At 39.7% G+C, this 19164-nt stretch overlaps 1 long non-coding RNA gene across 1 annotated transcript in view; it reads left to right on the plus strand.

The window, feature by feature from the left end:
* Positions 1-18613, plus strand: part of LOC309619441 — a 42732-nt gene extending 24119 nt beyond the window's left edge. The window contains exon 4 of the long non-coding RNA XR_014238963.1: positions 10464-18613. This is a non-coding gene — a long non-coding RNA (uncharacterized lncRNA). The remainder of the gene's footprint in view (positions 1-10463) is intronic.
* Positions 18614-19164: the final 551 nt, after the last annotated feature.

The following is a 19164-nucleotide window of genomic DNA, read 5'->3' on the forward strand; positions in this document are numbered from 1 at the left end:
ACTACGTAAACTGAGGTAAATTTGTAGGATGTCAACATCACCAAAAAACCGTCATTGCATCTCTTTGTATCTAGAATGAAAGAACCCTACATCTTGATTAAATTACCCCTTTTAGCGACCCTGAAATGTCCAACTACTGCAAAAAAGGGCACAACTCAATTAACACAAAGATGTCATAAGAGTAGAATTTTTCTCACAATTGGATTTATGACTGCAAACAGATGGTGAAAAAGCATGAGAATGACCCTGTTCCTAGTTGAAATCATATAGCCCAAAGCATATACAGTCTTCACCAAATGTTAGATTCTAAGTCATATTTTTAGAAAACATTTGAGCTATTTTAATATGATCCCTTCCCCTCACCCGTCCTTAGTTTCCTCTTTAGAATGCATGTTTATGCATAGTGTATTGCATACCAAAATTGATGCTAAACTCAAGACCATGCTTCTATAAAGTCAAAATCATGATAATTAGAAACAACTACCTGATTGATTGTATAGCTATTTTTCATTCAGAATCTTGGCCTCAAGTAAATATTACACAAAAAGTGACTTTTAGACAGATTACGCCTTTTTCAGACTTCTTATAGTAAATACCAGAGCCTCTGCAGTGAACTGCTCTTCTCACCATTCAGAGCATTTGTATTCTTGTGGCCAATTCTCATTTAGTTTTCCACATCTACTGTTTTTATGATGCGATAACCTCCTAAGTGAAAATAACATGGATGAAAATTATTTTGTCGTCTGGGATGCAAGTTGTTCTTTATGGGCCTCAGTGGTCTGCTCAACATCTTTATTCCCTGAAGGCAGTTTTCTGGATGATTTTCACCTTGATAACTGCGTTGATGAAGTCAGATGAAAACAATATCCACAAACTGAACAAACTGTGGGAAAAGTCATTCGGTTCAGGCTGATGATGCAAAGGCATTTCTCATGTTATATGGTTTCCTCTTTCCCATCAAAAATATGAGAGAGAATTATCATTTTGGAGTAGTCTGCCAACAGTGTTCTGTTCTTCAAGTAAATTTTAGGTAATTGGAAATACACTGACATACGGGATTACTATATATGTTAACATGCCTTTAATCTTAAGAATACTCTTTAATAGTATTTTCTATGTGTAGGTTCCCTATAGTAGTTCCTCATGAAAGTTCTCCAATGGCAGTTTCAACTTGGGGCTGATGGTGTTTTGTAAAATCACTGATAATGTGAATTTTTTCACTTATGCCTTTGAGACAGCACTGTTTAAAAATCACACCAAAAGACTTTGCTTCTGGGAAGAAGGAGTAGACATACTTTTCCCTCTAAGGACAACTAAAAACCACAACCGTTATATACATAACAAACTCTAAAAGTGAAGAGAAGAAAAAGGACTAGCTGGGAAACTTGGGACCCAAGGATTAAAACAGGGGTGCATTCCCCTGTTTTTCTTTTACCCTCAATTATCCCAGACTTGGAGATGAAGAAGCTGGCGATCTAGACCCACCAACAGGTGCAGACAAAAAAAGCCCCAACAAAAGCCTCCTTGCTCTAGTCAAAAGACAGGGAGAGGGCACTTTAGAAAGAAAAGTTTTAGACGATAACCACTCTACTCCAGTCAAAAACCACAGAAAATACTGTGGCCTCACCCCCACCCCACCCATGTCAGTAAATGTTGAGTGAGTAGCCTAGACCTCCACTCCCATCAGACTGTAAAGAGGGACCCCAACCCGCCTGCCAAGGCGATGTCAGAGAAGGTCAAGTTAGGAGCTGGAACTTTCACCTCTGCCAGGTGGTAATGTTGCACCCCTTCCCCACTCAGTGTAGGGGAAGAAGTTTGAGGCTCCAGGGATTCCAATCCCATCGGTCAGTAATGAGGTAGCCCTCCCACTTGCTGCTGAAGTTTTGGCAGTGGATTTTCACCCCAGCCTGGTGGCAATGAGACCTATGCCATGGTGTCAGTGGAGGACAAATGGGGAGCAGTAAAGAAGGAATTCCCACCCCTCCCATCCAGAGTGGTGTCAGTGGAGACCCAGAGGGAAGATGGAAGTCCCACCAACCCAGGAGTAAAAAGGAACCTCCCTCCTCCCTTCTCCCTATTGCCCCTGTTGTCAACAAAAGCCAAGTAGATTTCTACCCCAACCTGGCTACAAGTAACAAGGCAGCAATCCCCACTTCCCCAAAACAGCTAACATAGAAGGTTTAAATAAGATCCAGAGTCTCATAACTTAATACACAAATCATTCAGGTTTTGACTGAAAATCAGTTATCATACCAAGATCCGGGAAAACTACAATTTAAATTAAAAAAAAAAAAACCAGTAAATAGACTGTACCACCAAGACGGCAGAGATGTTAGAATAATCTGACAAACATTTTAATGCAGCCACCATAGAAATGCTTCAGTGAACAACTATGAACACATTTGAAATAAATGAAAAAGTCTCACCACAAAATACAAAGTATCAACAAATAGAAGATATGAAGAAGAACCAAATAGAAATTTTGGAACTGAATAACATTAAAATGAAATAAAGGGTCCAGCAGATGGGATTAAGAGCCGAATAGAGAAGACAGAGGAAAAATCAGTGAACTGGAAAATAGAACAAGAGAAATTAGCCAATCTGAAAATCAGAGAGAAAGTAGACTTGGAAAAAAATGAATGGCGCCTAAGGGATCCTTGAGAGTATAACAAAATATCTAATATTTGTGTCATAGAAGTCTTAGAAGGACAGGAGAAAGAGGATGGGGCTGAAAAGAACTTGAACAAATAATAGTTGAAAACATTTAATATATAGCAAAAGATACAAATAATAACTTGGATGGGATTACACTACCCAATTTCAAGATGCACTATATAGTTATAGTAATCAAGACTGTGTTGAATTGGTGGAATCACAGATACAAAGATCAATGGAACAGAATAGCGAGCCCAGAAATAGATCCAAACAAATAAGCCCAACTGACTTCTGACAAAGTTACAAAAGCAATTCAATAGAGGAAGGATAGACTTCTTGACAGATGGTGCTGGAGCAATAGGAAAAAAATGAACCTCTATCCAAACCTCATACTCTATACAAAATTAACTCAAAATGAAACAAGGATTTAATATAAAAAATAAAACTATACAACTTTTAGAAAAAATGGAGAGTCTTTGGGAATCTAGCACTAAGCAAAGAATTCTTAGATTTGGTTCCCAAACACAGTTTCAGTAGTCACACCACATATACATATGCCTAAAATCACTATTACACATACATGAAGTCCAAAAATATTTCTATTTTTTTTCTCAAAGGAAAAAAAAAAAAAAGAAGGAATAAAGCATATTAAGTAAAAGCCACACAAGATGAAACAGAACAAAATGGCTTAGATGAGAAATGCATTTCCTCCTGAATCACCAGCATGTTTCCGAAGTTTACATGAAGCCTTTCCTTATAAGGTCACCATGTACAAAATTTTATGTTGTGGCTTCTCAAGCTGTTATGGAACATCTAACAGGTGATGGTACATTATTTGCTCAGTATTCAATACAGGATTTTCTCATGGATGCTGACAAAGTAGCAATTTCAGAACGTCTTAGTATTCAGCAGTTTTAATGCAACCACAGAGAAAATGATTATCTTACACTTGTGTGTCTATGGCGATCTCTTATTAATCAGTAATGGTAGTTATATTAAATATATTATAGGAGAAAATATTTAATATTTAGTTCCTTAAGTAAGTTCCCCCCTACCCCCCGCCTCTCTCTCTCTCTCTCTCTCTCTTTTCACAAAATAAGAAGTCATTCCAGTAACAATGAGATGGGAAGGAGAGAAAAAGAGATGAGTCAGGTGGTATTTTTTCAGACAAAAGTACATCATTAAATTAATTCTCCATTTTTTTCACCACTGACATTTTTCAGCCCTCTTTATGAAAATGAATTGTAGAAGTGTATCATATATATTGACCAAGTCTCTGGGAAGTTGGGAACTTGAAATTTTTTCCCATCTACTTTGCCCCAGTTGAATCGAATATTCCTTTATGCTCTACAAAAATCAATGTGAGTCTGAAATCTACTTATCATCCTCACTTATTATATTTTTTCTTGGCCCTTTATAAATAATATCAGGAAAGTCCACAGAGCTAACAAAATGTCTAAAATTTGGCCTCACAATTTTGCCTAGCAAAAATATTATCACACTGTTTCTTTAATTACTTTATTTCTCATCCTGAAAGTTGATTTGGGGGTGAAGGCACACTCTTTTTCACATTCACACACTTACCAAACTTATACCCCTTTCAAACCCTGTTTTCTTAGACATATGGAGTTATATAGAAATATATGTGAAATATGTGCAAAAGATTCCCAAAGTGTTACTCTGGTGCAGCCTACTGAGACACTGACAGATTTCAAGCTCTTGTACCTTCTTGTACATGTTCTATTAGCAGAGAAATCCATTTTTCAAAGATTGGCATAGTATTAGGGAAAGGCTTATAACTTGCAAAATATCTCAAAAGTGGTATTTTGATCTTAGACCTGTTGAATTTTTATTTAAAAGAAGACAGATTTGTGAACTGCTGCCTTGGCGCACATGAAGAACAAATTAGTATCTCTTAACCAACTCCCTGAGGCCACACAGTATCCTGGAAAGAAAACAGAAAAGGATCAGGGAAGCTGTTTTAGCCTCTCCCACTTGCCTGAGACTGTTAGGCATTAAGTAAACCTTTGTGTTTCAATTTCCTTATCTTGTAAACTTGATAATATATGCTCTGCTAATCTCCTATGGATGTGAAATATATCAGTGCTTATATAGTTGGCACTGTTCTGAGTACTTTACATGGGTGGCAGAGTGAAATTATAAAGACTTACTGTGTTTTTCCGTTCTAGCACACCCAGCTATCTCTATCCTTCCCCACCTCCTTCTCAAATTCAGGGAGCAGTGGGGAAATGGTGATTTATATTACTGCCCTCAGGTGGAGATTCTTGCAGTAGTGATACAAGCAATCTGATGAGCTTTTTTGGTTGTTGCTGTTGTTTTTTTTAATAGACTTTGGAACCTCAAGGCAGAGTACATGTCATTGAGAAAAGGCCTTTTTGGAGTTTTCATCTCTATCCATTGACTAGCAAGAGCAAAGGTTTCCTATCTAAACAATAAGCAAAGAATATACAGTAAGAGCTGGTTTTTCTCCCCTCAACCACCTAGATCATATTTAAGATTCCATGGGCTGGAAAAGGAGGAAAAACTGGAGAGAGAAGAGGAGCCCAGGGAGTGTATCTGTGTAGGGACCAGGCATTCCCCTACCCCATCTCCAGAGTAGCCTTTGGAGGTTTAGCCTCGAGTTGAGAAAATGTGACACAGAAGCATGCTTTCAGCTTCCTCGAGAAAGTGAGCAAGCAGGGGATGGGGTCTTCCTGATGTGTGCCCACCTGTCACAGTAGCAGAAGTGTAGAAATGGCAGCAAGACTTCTTGAGACAGAAAAGGCTGGATAAGATTCATTTGCCTCTGGAGGTTTGAAAACCATCTCTGTGTTTCTCAAAGTCCCCCAAAAGGCTAGGGGTGGTTGAAAATGAGGTCCCTCAGAGTCAAGTCAAGGAAGATGTAGCTCACACAGACCAACGGAGAATCCAGGAAGGCAGGCATCTCAGCACGTGCTGGTGTTCCTGGCTGACTACATCCAAGGACTGTAAAGTACAGTAACTCACAGAGGGTTCCGTGTGAGCAGACGTCAGTATCCAGCTATAGGTGCTCTCTCCCAAAGCCAAGGTATTACGTCACAGCTAAGGGGCTATCTAGTTGAATGTAAATCTGGGATGAGAGTTCTTCCGTAGTTGGCCAATGTTTATTTCTTTTTGTCATCAGACACATACTGCCTCAAAAGAGATGAAATTATAGTATAGAAAAATATTACATTTTTTGCATGACTGAATAAATGAAATGAAAGACATGGAGGAACCATGAATGCTTATTACTAAGTGAAGGAAGCCAATCTGGAAAGGCTACATGCTGTAGGATTCCAACTCTATGACAATCTGGAAAAAGCAACACTATGGAGACAGAAAAAGATCAGTGGTTGCCAGGGGTTGGAAGGAAGTTGGGGGGAAGATGGATGTCTGCAAAGCACAGAGCATTTTTAGGGCAGTGAAAATACTCTGTGTGATACTGTTATGATGGATAAATGTCATTTTACATATTTCCAAACGCAGCATGTATAACATCGAGAGTGGAGTCTACGATAAACTGTGGACCCTGGGTGATGATGATGATGTGTCAGTAGGCTTATCAGTTGTAACAAATGGACCATCTTGTGGGGAGACTGGGCATGTATGGGGCAGGGCGTCTGGGAAATCTCTGTACCTTCCTGTCAGCTTTGCTGTGATCCTAAAAATGCTCTAAAAATACAGTCTTAATGAAAAAAAAGGTGACTTGTGTTATTTCTGGAATATAGTCTTTCTTTACTATCTTCACAGGAGACCATTTCCTAGGAAATAAACAAGCGTAATACTAATTTAAGGGAAATATTAGCATGAATTTCTGGTGATGAAATATAAGGATATGCAGAGATTTCTGGAATACCTTAGATAGAAGAGCACAGTGCATTTTATATTCATTCTTCCTAAAAGCTAAGCTCTGAATAAAAATTTCAATTAAGAAGAATAAATCTATGCAGAATGAAAGTGAGGAATTCTGAATAAAACTAAAGTGAATATGTCAATTTCTTAGTGAGCCTAATGTTAAAAAAACTGACTAAAATAGATTAAAGATAAGAATAGATTTTCCTGATCTGTTGAGAATCCATTTCATAACTTCCATAGTAACTGAGAAAACTATTAAAACATTTAACTCAATCTCAGTATTTAAAATGTATTAATTACTGTATCATAACATTGGGAATAATTTCATTACTTTTGTTATATATGTGGCTATTTTTCTTAAATTATTAATGTTTTTTATTATCTAGCAATGTTAATGTGGAAACCTAGACAAAGCAAAAAGTGTGAATTAATATCTACAGTCTTGTTATAATTGTTACGATTTCTTTTTTTTTTTTTAGATTTATTTTATTTATTTATTTTTGGCTGCGTTGGGTCTTCGTTGCTGCCCGCGGGCTTTTCTCTAGTTGCGGCGAGCGGGGGCTACTCTTCGTTGCGGTGCGCCGCCTTTTTATTGCAGTGGCTTCTCTTGTTGCGGAGCACGGGCTCTAGTCGCCCGGGCTTCAGTAGTTGTGGCACGTGGGCTCAGCAGTTGTGGCTCACCGGCTCTAGAGCACAGGCTCAGTAGTTGTGGCACACGGGCTTAGTTGCTCCGCGTCATGTGGGATCTTCCCGGGCCAGGGCTCGAACCCGTGTCCTCTGCATTGGCAGGCAGATTCTTAACCGCTGCGCCACCAGGGAAGTCCCTGTTACGATTTCTTGAATGAATCTACATTTTTCGTCCCTTTCCTCCAGTACAATGGTTTCCATGAGATTGAAATAGAGGAGTGCTAGGAGCAGAGAATGAGGAAGGAATTTGGTTGAGGGAATTGATAAATGAAAGCCAAAGAGTAAAAGAAAAAGGAAGATTTATGTTCTCTATTCAAGGTGAACATAACCGCTACCTGCATACAGTCATCTCCAGATTAAATTATGATATATCCTGGGGCCATCCTTGCAAACACCGCGTGGTTTGTCACGTCTAGATCCCCTCGCAATGGAGAAGTTATTTTTATTCTCCAGCTGAGCTAGAAACCACGCAGTTCTAGCATGCAAAAAGGTTTTTAAATAATTTAATCATGTATGTGCATAATTGTTGCTCTACAGTAAGCTAGTGGCAAGAACACACCAGATGTTTCTAACTGGTTCCTGCTTTGTGAATGCGCATTTAAAAATCAAAGCCAGTTACCTGAACCGTGAAGCAGAGATCATGAATCCCCAGATGCAGTTTCACGTCCAAGGGATTCCCACGTCCCTCTTTAACATGGATCCATCCACTGCTCAGGTTTGAAACACACTAGTCGGTGCCCATTCAGAGATTTTTTGCCATGCAGTCAAAATCCTGTCTTTGATGTGTTGCCCCCATTTTTTTGGTCATACGGATCATTTTAAAGATCTTATCATCAGAATTTGTTTTGTTTTAGAGAAGGTTCTCTCTCTTGAGCTATCTTCCTTTTTAGAGTATATATATATATTTATTATATATTTATATATAATATAAATATGCTATTATTTGCTAATTATTATTTATTCATTACAAATTAATTATGTAATAGTACTGTGATTAATAAAATAATTTATTAACTATTAAATACATTGTTTAGGTGACAAATTTTCTTATCTGTTTTTCATATACAAAACAAAATGTTATATAAAATTTAATTAAGTGACTAAACATCGCTGAATTTGTTTTTATTCCAATAGTTGTAAATAGACAAAAGTTGCAGAACTACAGTATATTACTGATTGTACATTGACCTCTGTGACTGCATGTCACACTCTGTGTCGGATGCTGCAGGGAACACAAAGGTGAAGGATACACAGAGAAGTAGTCAAGGAATGAGGTGTGAAAAGATATATATTAGCATATCTGTAGGGTGGTTGCTAGTGAAAATATGGCTTATGAGATATTATGTACAGCGTGATACCATTTTCAAAGTATATACTACAACAAAATTTAAAGTCTGTCAAGGATGTTGCATCAAAATGTTAACTGAGTATCTCTTGATGATAGAATTAGAGTGAATTTAATTCCTAGGTTCATGTATTTTCTGAATGTTTTAGAATGGAGTTATGTTCTTTTTATAATCTGGTTTGATTTGAAAATAGTTTGAAAATAGTTTTTGAGAAGTTGTGGCATTACTAGGAAAGATAAGGTATCAATCAAGTGAGCAGCAACGGGACGGCTATCCCCAAACAGGAAAGTGTAGTGGTGGGAAAAGTGAAGGGTCCAGTCCAAAGTGATCAAAATCTGGATAGTAGTGGGAAAATCCTCTGGGGATTTTTGTGGAGCACTCTGAACGCTAAGGAAAGGATTCTGCTTCTGATCTGGAAGGCAATATTGTAAATTCATAGGCAGGTAATATATTCAGAGTAATGTTTCAGGAATATTAGTGTATCTGTGGTGCTTAATTTGAAATACAGTGATAAATGGGGGAGAGGAGACTGGATAAAATAATGCTAAGTTATTTGTCCTTTACTCATAAGGATAAAAGAAATATTTAATTATGTACACAAACTAATTTGAGAGTCAAACCAGCTTTACTGAGGGTAAGGAAGAAAAATAATATAATATGTAACATCTGATCATACTGTATTCTTCCTGAATTAAAAACCTACCTGTTTCTCTGTAGATCCTATGAAAACAGCCTTACTTACAAAAGAGTTTCTACATTCTAGGTTTTCCTTAATAAAGTCTTTGTTATAATAGTCTTTGCTAGTTCATAAGAACTAGTAAAACTTCCATCTTAACTTTTTAATTGACAAAGTATTTCTGTGACTGGTACTTTGGATTACTAGCGATTTGGCAATTGAAATACAGCTCTCAGCCCAGCAGGAGTCTTATGTAGCTTGAGTTATTTTATTGGAAATATACCGGCCAAACAGAAAGGAATGAGCAAAGAATCAAAGAGAATTTAGACAAATTATCCAAATAGGAAAACAATTTGCATTTACCTCTTGAAAGCTAATTTAAAATTTTATCTTAATATGTGTGACTCCTCAATCATTTATTAATAATCATAACTCTAATTTTTGAATTCACCTACATTTCCAAAAGTTAGAAAATTTCCAAAAATTTAAAAAACTTTAATTGGGAAATAAAATTTTAGAGTTCTCCCCAGTAATCCATTTCCAAAATCCTTTTAGCTTTTTTTTTCCTTTTGCAACTCCAATGATAGAGACCAGCTCTGTGCTTCCAAATTTCTGGAATAGTTGCAGATGAGTCTCTATAAATGCCAACCTTCTGGTCTGGTCTAGTGTGATGATTTTGGTGGTAGTTTTTCATAGTTGGTGCTTTTGAATTCATTTACGGGAGAAATGCAGCTCTTTTCACTTTTGTCTTCTGGAGAAAATTGCACTCAAGCAAGACATGTTTTTCTAAGCTGTTTTTTTCAGTATCGGTGAAAAAAAAAACCCAGAAACATCTGTTTTCCTTCAAATCTCTGTGACTTTCCATGTCTATACCTCAGTTATTACCAACAACTGAATGTAAAGTGGATGATTTTTCTATGATGCTCTGTACAGAAAAATAGGAATAAATAAACTTAGGAAGATAATATTTCTGAACCCATAAGATATGCACTTTGGATTGGCAAGCAGTTCTCAGTTCTTAAACCAAACTGTGACCTGGGTTAACTTGATATTTGAATTTGGTTTGTTTTCATCTCATTTCAACAAGCTGCCTCCATGCAGTCGAGGGTAGAAACCTTTGGAAGGAGTGAGAATGACACTGAAGGTAGCATTATGGCGCATGGGTTTGCGTAAGACTTGGGGCTTGCTCTGCAATAAGAGATGACTGTTCTGGATTTTTCCAGATCCTGCCATTAACGTATTTAACGATCCTGGAGGAGCTACTTAAATCATTCTCAGTTTTCATCAGCAACATGGAAGTAAGTACACTTACCTACATCACTGGAATTGTCTGAACAATGACAAATATAGGTATTAGTAACTTACTTTATAAATTAATAGAGAAAGATATGATTAATACAGGGTCTACTCTCAAAAAAATAAGCTTATTCTAAAATTAATAGAACATTTCCAGGGCTTATTGGCATTACTCCTGAAATCAAATTTACCAGATGTTTATTAGTTTTTTCTTTTACACTTGTCAAATTCTCCCACTAAATATACATTGATATTAACTGGTGTAACCCAACTCCATAAATACTGGAATTATATTTAGATTTATTTTAATATTTAAAATTAAATATTCATTTGCTGGTGATTTACTGCTCTGCCTTCATTTGAGTATTACATGCAGCAAAAGATTGACACATAATGGATGCTCATAAAAGAATACTGATAAAAGATGCTGAATACCTGAGGTGACGGGGGTAGACAGTATATTTATAGCTCACCTGTAATTTTATAGAAGAAGGACAGACAGAGCTTGGGGATTTCTTCTGAGTGCTCACTAGGTCAATAAAAAGCATAGGACGAGATAACGTTTTACACTTATTAGCTCACTTAATTCTCACACGAACCCTGTGGAATGTGTAGTATTTCCTCCTTTTTTTCGCAAATGCAGTGTGATAAAGGGATATATCTGACATGACAGAGTTGGTCAGAAGCAGAAGCGGAACTCAAAGTATGCTTTGTGACTCTGAAACTCAGACCCCGTTGACAGGCCACAGTGCCGAAGAGTTGAAATTGGCCATCTATACAGGGAGGGCTGAAAGTAAATTAGAGGATTTTTTTTTCCTCTTTTCAACAATGTGGTTCCACTGATGTTAGGATGACGAACCAGTTCACCTTAAAATAGGGAGGTGGTGAAGGTGGGCCTCATCTAGTCACATGAGCCTTTTGAAACCTTCTCCAGCTGGTTGCAGAAGAGTAAGTCACAGCGAGTCGAAGCGTGAGAGGGTTCTACATGAGGCAGGGGGTCCGTGGAGGTAGCGGACTCTGTCCGCAGCATGAATGGGCTTAGAAGCAGGTTCTTCCCTTGACCCCCAAGGGGGTCCAGCCCAGCCCAGCATCGGGCATCCAGCCTTGTGAGACTCTGAGCAGAGGGGTCCGCCCCTCTGGACTTCCAGTCTGTGGGATGTAAGTTAGTAAACAGGTGTCGTTTGAAGCTGCTCAGGCTCTGGTCATTTGTCCTGCAAAGATAGAGACCCACTGCACTGAGCGAAGGGTCCAATTCCCATTGTTTACGCTTGGTGACACCTGCCCGTGTTCCTCTTGACACAGTTCTTAACCATGAACCTGTTGCCTCCTTGGATAATTGCATCCACTTGTGATTGTTCTTTAGGGTAAGGAGACTTGCTCACCTGGAAGTCTTGTTCCCCTTTATTTGAGCAGGTTGTCGTGTGCCAAATCAGAATATTACATTGATTCTGTCACCTTTTAAAACGTTGTTTCTGGGCTTCCCTGGTGGCGCAGTGGTTAAGAATCCGCCTGCCACTGCAGGGGACACAGGTTCAAGCCCTGGTCCGGGAAGATCCCACATGCCCTGAAGCAACTAAGCCCGTGCGCCACATTTACTGAGCCTGCGCTCTAGAGCCCGCGAGCCACAACTACTGAGCCCACGTGTCACAACTACTGAAGCCCACGTGCCTAGAGCCTGTGCTCCTCAACAAGAGAAGCCACCTCAACGAGAAGCCTGCGCACCACAACGAAGAGTAGCCCCCGCTCGCCGCAACTAGAGAAAGCCTGCGCGCAGCAACGAAGACCCAACGCAGCCCAAAATAAATAAAAATAAAAGAAAGAAAAAAAATTGGTTTGTAAAGAGGATATAATTTGATCTAAAACTGAGTATTTCTCATATGCACGAATACTGAGCCACGTTTTCAACAAAGGATGCAAAGACCTACCCGGTGGTAGCATGCTGCCTGCAAAAGGCATCCGTGTGTTTGTGAAGGAAGCAAGTTATCACAGAAAAAGCGTCTGTGTGCTGTTAAGAATTAAGAATGCTTTGAATCCACTGGAATATCTGGCAACTTTGCTATAAAGTCTTGTTTTCATTAAAATGGTTTGGGCTGAAACTTTCTTTGATAATTTAAAATTCCTTTCCCCTCTGCCTCCTCCCCACCTCCAACCCCCTTGCTCAAACATCACTGGTATTTTGGCAAATCAGGCAGACTTGAAAACAAACGACTTGCTTAACATTTTGTCAAGCATCTCTCTAATAATGACACAAAACGTATTGATGGGCATGCTTCCCCCGTGCCGCTATTGTGCATGTATTTGGTTTTCCCGGATTAATCATGAGCTGCATATGGTGCATGGAGCACTAATGGCCTCATTATCCATTTCCAGGACCTTCTTATCCCACGAAAAGCCCAATTGCTGACATTGTTGAGGCATGTAAACAAGATCAGTTGTAGTATTAATGTTTGTTTACCTCTCCAAAGTTTCCTTAGTGACTTCTTCTTTTACTTTGGTACTCTTTGATCACCCTTGTTTTGGTTACTATGTAACAAACTATCCATATTAATTACTGTGAAACTGCATAATTGTATTACGTTCACTGATTCTACTGGTCAGGAATTCAGATAGAGCCCAGCAGGGATGACTTGGGACTGCCAGAGAACTTCTGGGGCCTCTGCTGAGGGATTTTCAGATATCTGAGGGCTGGAGTCATCTGGAGGGTTCTTCACTCACATGTCTGGTATCTGGCCTGGGGTAACGCAAAGGCTGGACTCAGCTGGGACTGTTGTCGGGGACTTCTGGCCATGGCCCCTCCATGTGGGTGAGGAGACCCACGGCACAGTGTGGGAGAACATCCCAGAGGCGGTGTCCAAAGAGTGAGCGTCTCCAATGACTCGGACCACAAAAGCAGCACGGGATTGCTGACCCAACCTGAAGGTCATGCGCCAGCACCTGCACTGTACTCAATTGACTGAACCCGCACAAGCGCACCCAGATTGAAGGGAAGAAGAATAGACTGCATTTCTTGATGGGAGGGTCGCAAAGCACGTTTCAGAAAAGTATTCTGTGGGGGATGCACTTGGTGGCCACCTTCAGGAAATAGAGTATGCCAAATTCACCCTTGGGCCGCAAGAGTTCAAATCTCACAGCCTGCAAAATACAGTCGCTCTCTTTTGAGACTCTAGAAGTCTCATTCTGTTTTGATTTCCATCTCAGGCTCAAGGTCCAGACTCTTGTCATCTAAATCAGGAGACATGTAGATAAGACACCTTGGATGCAATTCCTCAAGTATGGTTTCTCTCAATCTGATCTGAGAACAAGAGACAGGTTATCTGTCCCCAAAATAGCAAATATGTGCTGGTCAGATTTATGATAACCAAAATAGACCGTCCTAGTCAAAAACAGAATCACTGTTCCATAGCAATTCTGAAATCCAGCAGGACCACGGTACTGGCTCCTTGATGAGGGCTTTGGACCTACAACCTGAGAGATGCTCTCCGAGGCTTTTGGATCCATCCTGGGCTCTTCGTTCCTCTCCCAAAGACATTCTTCTTTTTCATAAGCTGTAGCTCATGTTTACAGCCGAGCAGATTTTTGTTTGTTTCTTTATTTATTTTTGTTTTTATCCTGTATTTTGCCTATAGAAGTTCAGGGATTCAAAGACTTCATCATTTTGTACCATCTCTGTTCCTTTTAGTTTCAGTGAATACACTTCTTTAAGACCTTTGTGGGTTTGTTATATGTCAACTTATGAACCTAATGCTTTAGAGAAAATCCATACTCACAAATCTCTTAGCGATAAGCCCATTTCTACATTGGCCACTTGTGCGACTTCTTTGGAATAACATCATTAAGATTTTTAAAAATCCTAATTTTTTCCTTAACAGAGGTAGACCCTGAAGAGCCTTAGAAAGCTGTTTGTCCATCTGAATGTGTCTGCAGGTCATGAATGTAAACCTTTCTGAGATCTTCACAGTCAGACATATGGTTTCATCTTTACTCTGTGATGATGTTTTCCTGCTAGCACTCTGGGTTCAATATTTGAACCAAAGATCCTTTCTTATTTAAGATTTTTCTGTCTTGAATTGCTTTCCTAAGCCCTCTGTAGTTGCTCTTGAAAACGGAATATAGTTTGTTTTTCGGTTCATCTGCCTGCTCTCACCTTCTACCATAACCAGCTAGAGAAGCCACACGTACCCAGCTCCTCTCCTGAAACCCCCTTACCCAGCTTACTGAGTTCATTGGTGTTTTTCTGATTTTCCCCAGGACTGAGGGTTTCCTTTCCTCTACTTTCCAATAACAATCTCCTTAGTGTCTTTCAGCCTTCATGGACTGTCTTTTTGTGGGCTACTGCTTTCCTATGACTGCTAACAAATTACCACAAGCTGAGTGGTTTAAAACAACAGAGATTCATTCTCTCACGGTTCTGGAGAACCAGTCTAAAATTAGTTTTACTGGACAAAATCAAGGTGTCAGTAGGGCAGAGTTCCCTCTGAAAACTCCAGTGGAGAATCCATTCTTTGCCTCTTCTAGCTTCTGTGGCTTGTGGCTGCATCACTCCAATCTCTGCCTCTGTTTTCACATGAACTTCTTCTCTATCTGTGTGTCAAACCTCCCTCTGCCTTTCTCTAATAAGACAGTGTGATGGCATTTAAAGCCCCCCTGGGTAAGTTATAATTGCCCCATCACAAGATCTTTAATTTAATCAAGTCTGCAAAGAACTTTAAATAAGGTTATATTCACAGGTTCCAGGAATGAGGATGGGGGTGTCTTTCAGTGGCAATATTTCACTTTACCACAGGCTTTTCAGACTTCTACATCACACACAGTCTAAAGACAAATTCTGCCTGGGTTAGGGTTTGTTTTGGCAGTTCTTCATTTCATGGCACCCAGTTCTATTTAATTTACTATCATTGCCTAAACATAGCACCTGGGACTTTGCACAAAAGAAATCTCAGTCATTTTATTTTCCCCAAAGAGTCTGTGGTTCGGGAACTCAGAGTTTAGCAAGATGTCTAATCTCTGCTCCATGGTGTCTGGGGCCTCCGCTGGGCTTGATTTGAAGGACCACAGTTTGGAATCTCGCATATGTCTGCACCTGGGCGGGGACGCACTGAAGGCAGGGCTCAGCAGGGAGGCCGACAGAGCACACACACCTGGCTTCTCTGAGTCACTCAGGCTTCTCCCAGCATGAGAGCTTTGGGGAACCGCACGGCCCACCCAAACTCAAGGGGATGGGACCCTCAACGGGGCGATCGCACAGCACAGTGTAGAGCATGCGAGAGGAGAGAGATTCCTGTGGCCACCTGTGAAAAATGCACACAGGACAATGTAAGAAATAGCAAGTACTGAATAACTAGTTTATATTATTCACTCAATTTTAAACTCGCCAGTCCTACTCCATGGCTGAGAAGAGACACACACTCCCACACAGCAACACACACACACAGCATGTGAAAACCTTGAATCGCTGTGCACCAGTTCCTTGTGAAACAAAGATCCGAGGGAAGGCTTGGTGCCATCGTGTATGAATGTGCGTGCGAGGGCTGAGCATTCATAAGAGGGTGACTTGACCCAACATTTGAAAAGCTACTGAGGAACAAAAAATACATATTTTAAAAATGCCTGAGTCATATGATCTTTTTATTATTTTGCCTTAATAATTCTCTAGAAGTTGGACTGTTTGGAAGACCTAAATAACTCCCCAAGTTGCTGGGAAGAATTCCCTTCGCGTCCTTTATTCCTCAAAATCAGCTTTTTAATGGCTGTGATTAGGAAAATTATCTCAGCTTCGTGTTTTTGAACTGCGACAGTTAAAGAGGGTTTGGATAGTGTCCTCTGTCATGATTTCCCAGTTTGTGCCTGTGGGGAGTTGACAGCGGAGAGAAGAGGGGCTTCGATCATGAATCGATGATAATTATTTACTTGGCATATTGTCTTTCGTTGCAAATTTGAAGGAATACTCTTCATGGAATCAAACTAGAACCATCTTCACAAAGCTTACAACCACTTTGAAAATAAAGAGTGAAAATTATGATACTGTGAAAATGACTATATGAATGGAATTGAAGAAAAGGAAATACTGGAAACAGCAAGACCCAGAATTTCCAAATGTAAGTGCTTACTCTCTCTAAAGACTTCGGTTAAAATTTTCATTTCATAGGAAGTTGGCCTCAAACTTTCCAGGGTGTAGTTCTGGACTGTCCAAAGTGGGATGGATAATTCTTGGTTTTCTCATGACCTCTGACCCGGGGCAGCACGGGCTGACTTAGACTCCAGCACCTCCAAAATGGCATGTCAATGTTACTTTCTTTCCTGGAAGAATGATTCTCCTTTCCTTGACTCCGCTCTGCCACTGACTTGAATGTGTAAGCGTTTTTCAGTTTGGAAGTCGTCCGGGTGTCCAGCCAGTCGCCTGTCACCCCATAAAGATATGGCAGCCGCTCTCAGAGCGAAATAGCTGAGAAAGAGGTTTGTGACCAGAGGTAACTTTGAACTTTCTTATCATCATCATCGTCATCGTCACTGTTATTCTTGTTCAGTCCAGGGTGGCAACAGTTCTGTAGCAGCAAGGGGTCCAGCACCTTTATTTCAGCTGGCATTGCTTTCCCAGTGGGTCACTTGATTGTGTCACCTCTGTGTGTGCTTGATTTGTAGGCGATCTCTCTCCTAACGTCTTGGTTTATTTTCTTTTGCTAACATGTCTGAGTATCCTGATAGCCCAGTTTCGTTGGGTGGTATGTGACCCTCGAAATGTGCTTTGTGGCCAAAACTCCACGGAGCTGAAATGGAACATTGTTTTCCATAATTTATAACAATATGGAAGGAAGATTAGATCTCTCACATCATTATTTTGGATTTGGCAGATTCTTCAACTGGATTTTAAATGATTAGAAGAAAAAAGCCCTTTTTGAGCAAAATACTGCTTTGTCATGCTGATTTTAAAGTGCTCTTACACCCAGAGCAACTAAAATATGTATGTAAGTGTATCAAGGAGTCGATATTTCTGAGCTTCTAGAAGTTGCTTCTTATTTCTCTTCAGCTTTTGAAGAAGAGTGTTCCAAAGGACATTTGACTTGCTGCCTGGACACAAAACCCTCACCCTTACAATGTTCTGTGTACTCCACCAATACCCTCTTTATCACCACGGGCAACTTTGATTTCTTGGCCTCCACTTTGAATTTTTGCAGCAATCTTAGAGGCAGGCACAATTGGTTTCTCCATCTAATTGATGAAAAAAGTAAGACTTAGAAGGTAAAGTAATCATTTTGTCTTCAGAACATATGCTTTTAACCATTAGCTTCTCATTCGCCAAATCTCTAAATGGGAACACTTATAACTAAAATGTTAGGAATTGGAAGAAATTTTAAAAAATTTTGTAAAGCACCTAGTGTAAAGCCTAGGATGTAGTCGGTACCTCATTAAAAAAAATAGCTATAAAGAACTTTATTGAGATGAAAAGTTGCCTGGATTGAGTATGTTTCCATATCACTTTAAATTGAAGTAATTGATTTGCCCCTTACATATTAGGTTTTGGAAAGCCAACAAAATTCTGGTTTTAGCCTCTTTAATTCAGAATTGCTTTCAGCAGGAATTAGACTGTTACCCTTTATGTAGTGCTTCTGTGATACCAATAGGCTAGTTCCTTTTACTGAGCAATATTTTGCCTATTTTATAACTTTCTATTTCCAAGATTGAAGGTTCAGTGGTCAAATATATTTTTTCTCTAAAACTCGGCTGTGAAATTGATGATCTAAAATCACTCCTGTTTTTAACTCCAAGCTTTTGGCTTCTGCTGAGCTAAAAACATTGCAATCTCCATGTAATAGAATGAAAGTAAAGCTCTGGCTCTTGGGAGGTTCTGGCAGAGAGAGATGGAGGCAGAGGGGGTCACTCTCGCTCGTCGGCTGCTCAAGAGACTGGACAGTAGCGTCTCAGTTTGGGGACAAATCCTGAAAAGCAGAGTGTGTTGAGAACGGCCTGGCTTTCTGAGATCTGAGGAGACCGGTGAGGAAGTCTGTCTCAGTCCCACATTACTGATCTGACCCCTCTCCCTGTGCTATGTGGCTGCTTCCCACTAGCTATCTATCTTAACATTTGGTAGTGTATATATGTCCATGCCGCTCTCTCACTTCGTCCCAGCTTACCCTTCCCCCTCCCCGTGTCCTCAAGTGCATTCTCTATGTCTGTGTCTTTATTCCTGTCCTGCCCAAAGGTTCTTCAGAACCTTTTTTTTTTTAGATACCATACATATGTGTTAGCATACGGTATTTATTTTTCTCTTTCTGACTTACTTCACTCTGTATGACAGTCTCTAGGTCCATCCGTTTCACTACAAATAACTCAGTTTTGTTTCTTTTAATGGCTGAGTAATATTCCATTGTATATATGTGTCATATCTTCCATATCCATTCATCTATCGATGGACACTTAGGTTGCTTCCATGTCCTGGCTATTGTAAATAGTGCTGCAATGAACATTGTGGTACATGTCTCTTTTTGAATGATGGTTTTCTCAGGGTATATGCCCAGTAGTGGGATGTCTGGGTCGTATGGTAGTTCAGTTTTTAGTTTTTTAAGGAACCTCCATAGTGTTCTCCATAGTGGCTGTATCAATTTACATTCCCACCAACAGGGCAAGAGGGTT

Source organism: Balaenoptera borealis (assembly GCF_965194805.1).
Source record: "Balaenoptera borealis genome assembly, chromosome: 21".
Classification (NCBI taxonomy): Eukaryota; Metazoa; Chordata; class Mammalia; order Artiodactyla; family Balaenopteridae; genus Balaenoptera; species Balaenoptera borealis.